The sequence below is a fragment of the Engraulis encrasicolus genome, chromosome 23, assembly GCF_034702125.1.
Source record: "Engraulis encrasicolus isolate BLACKSEA-1 chromosome 23, IST_EnEncr_1.0, whole genome shotgun sequence".
NCBI classification, from domain to species: Eukaryota; Metazoa; Chordata; class Actinopteri; order Clupeiformes; family Engraulidae; genus Engraulis; species Engraulis encrasicolus.
Genome location: NC_085879.1, coordinates 13897541 through 13902540, shown reverse-complemented (window position 1 = coordinate 13902540; position 5000 = coordinate 13897541). Strand labels below are relative to the sequence as shown.

General features: G+C 43.0%; 1 protein-coding gene across 1 annotated transcript in view; it reads left to right on the top strand.

The window, feature by feature from the left end:
- Window positions 1–5000, top strand: part of LOC134439570 (dedicator of cytokinesis protein 2) — a 338998-nt gene that overhangs the window by 281816 nt on the left and 52182 nt on the right. The window lies entirely within an intron of this gene.

Genomic DNA, 5000 nt, shown 5'->3' with positions numbered 1-5000 from the left:
AGCGCCGGAGGGAAGGAAGGAGGCTGAGTTTTAGTGCTGGTTAACTACTGGGTGAAGTAATGCGCTAGTGGCTAGTAACTCAGTGCACTGTCACTGACGTAATGCGTTGGATACAGAGTCATTGCACAATGTTTCATTGTGATGGAGTAATGCATTGGATATTGGGCATATGCTGAGAATGTATTACCATTAGGTGCCTGGGACTGTGGTGTGCCACACAGTGTTATGGTGTATACAATATATGGTGTACCTGGCTGCTATCTTGAGAGTTGGAGGTATGGGAAGGATGCTGTGCACTGGTTAGCTTGCAAAGGAGTACAGTGGTTTTTAAAGTGGGGGCCACAAGGGAGTGCAAGGGGGGCCGTGGCAGGTTGGCAGGACAAACAAAACAAGTATTTAAATAAATTGAATAACTATATGTAGCCTACACCGAAATGAATCACAAATAAGCTTAACAATATTCCCATTAGTAAATAATCTATTGCATCTCTGAACGTTACTATTACCGTTTTGTAATAGATAATAAAATATAATGTATCACAGTGCGACACTGACTAACAGACCTAGACTATGGTTGTGAAAGGGGATGCACAGAAAAATAGTGTGGCATGACCCATGTAAGGGGGGCCTTGGCTAGAATACATTGGTGTATGGAGGGCCTTGCCATGGTAAAGTTTGGGAACCCCTGCACTAACTCAATAGCCAGTGTACTCCTTTGCATGTTTGTACTGCTCTTGAATATATTTGGCATTGAGTTAAAGTATTGAAGAGTACGTTTTATTTGGGTTGTGATACTACTAGGGTGTATACAGTGTATAATTCATGAGGGAGTTGTCTGCTACTTGAGTATTGGAGGGAAGGATGCTACTGAGTTGTATCATGGATAAAGTAGTACATTGGCTTGTAGCTCAGTGCACTGTCATTGAAGTAATACCTTGGATATGGAGTTAATGCACAGTATTTCACTGCCAGTGAATAATACATTGGCTAGAAGGCATATGCTGAGGATTTATCACCTAAAGGCGTGCAGCCTGAGACTAAGGTGTGAAGCACAGTGTATCACAAAAGTGAGCACACCCCTCACATCCCTGCAGATTTTCAAGTACATCTTTTCATGGGACAACACCAAAGGAATGTCACTTTGACGCTATGCCATGTAGACATTGTATACAAAAGTGCACATTTATTGTTCACTCAAAATAACCCAAAATAAATCAATGCATGTCTAAATCCCTGGTTGTACAAGTTAGTACACCCCTCAGTGAAAATCCCCAAAATGTTGTGTGGCCTCCATTGTTTTCCAGCACCATCTTAAAGTGTTTATGAAACGAAAACAAAGTAAAGGAATTTGACCATTTCCAGGACAGATTCTGAAAGTTCTAAGCCTTGTGAATAAAATGGGATATTGTCTGGGTGATATTTTGTCCTAAAAGTCATGTTAAAACGTTCCCAAAAAGTGTTTTTTTGGTGACATGCAAATTTTATGCAAATGATATGCGTGACATAGAAGGGGTGAGTTCACCTCATTCCACCTTGTTCAGATCAATGGCGGCTAGTACCAAAACAAAGCGCAGTGTCAAGCAGTGTGTTGCTGGAGGGCCGAACGGTGCCAGCTGCAAAAATGGCTACTTGACAGAAGGAATATCTTTGCACAAGTTCCCTTCTGTGAAGAATGATGGAACTGTGGCCGACAAGGAGAAGGCTAAATCAAGCTAGGGCTCTGTGGATCCAATGCGTGGTTTTGAAGCAAGCTCGTGGTCACTGTTGTGCTCGGCACATTTCCACCCCTTGTGCTTCACCACAAATGTGGAGGTCGCGGGCATGGTTGGACTGAAGAGAATGCTATTGCCTCAAACAGTTCCAACAATTGACATCGCCGGCGTGCAGACTGAAACTGCCCCTGTAACTGCTCGGGCACGAAGACAGGTGAGTGCACTGCTTTGCTTTAGGCTACTCGTTTTACCTTGTCCATCTGCTTTGTATCAGGAAAGGGTAATGCACATTACATGCCAAACCGATGCGAATGCTCTCGGAATATGCACTTTTTGTTGATTGCCATTCAACTGGTCAATAAATTGGTTTTGGGAGGATATCCGCACATCAGCGTGGTGCTCTCAGTCGAGGACAGCCAACTCACAGATTGGGCTACTGCTTAGCGAATAAACGGAGATGCACATAGCGTAGGCCTACTTTGAAGCGTTGATTGTTTGTTTTTAGTATTGTGGTGCACGTGTGGCTGACGTTTGGACACACCTCGTCCTCAGAGTCCGGCTGAGGGACACGAGACGCCTGTGACTTTGAGGACAAAAAATAATAATAATGATAAACTCTAAAAATATGCTGAGGACTCAGGCTTATATAGGGCATTTTTCCAACAGCCTAATACCTCCGTTTTTTCTCAGTTGATGATATTTTTGCATGTAGCCTACATGTATTTCAATCACACTATATCGCACAATTGAATCAAAATGCCCCCCATTTGTCAACAAATGCACACGCCATGTCATCTGTGGGTCATGGCAAAGCGCCCTTAGCAACCGTAACCATAAACAAAACGAACTGTCAGGCTATGTCAACAATCGTCACTTCGCCTGTCAGACATGTCACTTTCTGCAGATGTATCAGTGCCTCTGAAATAGATTTGTGCTGCTGGTTTTTTTTCTCATGAGGTTGGATGTGTGGTTTTTCGACACGCTGATGTTTGTATCAGAATTTTGGTTCCTTTATAAGATGTGAGTCCATCAAATGTGTGTTGTTTTCTCAGATCGCCATACTAGCAAACCAGGGACTCTCCTCTATGATGTCACAGCCCAGCTCATTAGTCACACCAAATTTCACAGAATTCACACTTTGAGTTGCCATTTTCACAAGTTCCTCCAGGATGATTGGGTTCAAAGTCTCATCGATGCTATCAGAAAAAACAAGGCTTTAATGGGAATGACCGTTTGTTTTCGTTTCATAAACACTTTAAAGAATTTCCACTACTACCTCTACTACTACTACTACTACTACTACTACTACTACTTTTACTACTACTACTACTACTACTACTACTATGGTGTATCAGAGATGATGTATTTAAGATTAAATAATTCACTAGATACTGGACATGTGCAAAGGATTGATTATCTTAAGAAATGCTACCTGAGACTAGTGTATAGTTTTCTAGGGTGTATATTCTGGTAGTATGCAAGAGTGGATAGTAGGGTTGCTGACAGCTGGGATTTGAAGATCTTGACTTTCAGTTGTTCACAGGGTATAGGTTTCTCAAGGGCACCTTGGCCATGGAGTGCTGTAGGGATTGGTAAGACTGGGGCTTGAACCAGCAACCCTGTCATCTGCAGTCCAACTCCCTAATCATTACACCATGGCTGCTCTGTACTTTTACAATGCAGTTTGTAGTTAGGGAGCTTTACATCTCTTTTCTCAAAGCACAAGTATCTTGTTTTTTCCCCCAAAATGTTAATATCTGTAGCAACACTATTTATATTACAGTGAGTTAGTGTGCTAAATAATGTATTAGGTACTGAGTTAGAGCACTTAAGTGTTCTCATTATCCAGAATACTCCTTAGCTAGTAGTTCAGTAAAGCCTTATTTCTTTGTAAGCTGTTCTGCTATAGAGGTTCACGGGGTATTACAGGAAAGCATGCATTAGCTAATTTGCTATGGTGTATTCATTTTCTATAGAGTATTACACTTCATTAGTCTCTAAGTAAGTGCACAAAATACCATATTAGTTTGCTAGCTAGTCAATTAGCTGACTTGCTAGGCTTTTTTTCAAGTTGAATGTCCAAATGAAAGTTTGATGTTACATGGGGGAGTGGAGGGTGGGGCATAATCAGATCCCCCATTATGTTGTATGTAATGATTGGGGGTGGGGGGGTGTGAGTCCTCCAGATGACTTTGGTCTTGCCTCGTCCCAAGCTGTCAGCGGCCCTCTTTGCGGTACATAATGGCATTTGGCATGGCGGCTGTCCTTGGTGCTGAAGTGATTGAGGCAGAGCTCACAGAGATTGATGTGTGGTTCTTGCAATCCCTATGGACACAGATTACTGTGAGAGTAGAGCCACTAGTGAAATATACTGTAGGTGTAAGGGGAGACGGGAGAGGTTTTTATTAACGATGCCTTGCCATATGACGAATGGATGAGCTGGAGGAATTAAATCGTGAAGTGGGAAGACGAGTGGATTGATGGTTGTCAATCAGATCCTCCCGAACAAACAACATCAGTTTGACTTTGTATGCTGTAAAGCAATGTTTCTCAACGGGGGCTCTACAGTTAGGGAGCCCTAAGGGGGTCGTTGTGAAGGATACAGCTGAGAGGGGCAGAGGCTTAGTTGCCATTGGGGTGCATTAGTCTATTTTATTTCATGATAGTAAGATGGCGAGTTTGCAGGCTTGATGATAAGATCAAAGGGGCGTTGGGAGCCTTATGATGAGGTCAAGGGGGAGTTTGCTCCAAAAAGGTTAAGAACCACTACTTTAAAGGTTGCATAAACACACTGTCCAGTCGATATGCTCGAGTCTTTACTGAGCATTATCAATAGGCAAGAAGAACGGAACTTTGCCATTTGGAGCCAATAGAAAACAGTCGCACACACACACACACACACACACACACACACACACACACACACACACACACACACACACACACACACACACACACACACACACACACACACACACACACACACACACACACACACACACACACACACACACACACACTTTTTTTTAGTTGAAAAGTTCTAACTCTTTAAGCCATACTTTGGACTCCTGGCCCCATAAAAAACACACCCCTGGCCTTCTGGAAATGCCAGTGTAAAAGTTAAAGTTAAGTAGCTTGAGATGTCCAAAGGCTAGACTTGACCAGACGTCCTAGTGCACTGCTGTACAGCACCAGCAGCAGGCCGTATGCCCACTGGCTATAGTGTGTGTGTGTGTGTGTGTGTGTGTGTGTGTGTGTGTGTGTGTGTGTGTGTGTGTGTGTGTGTGT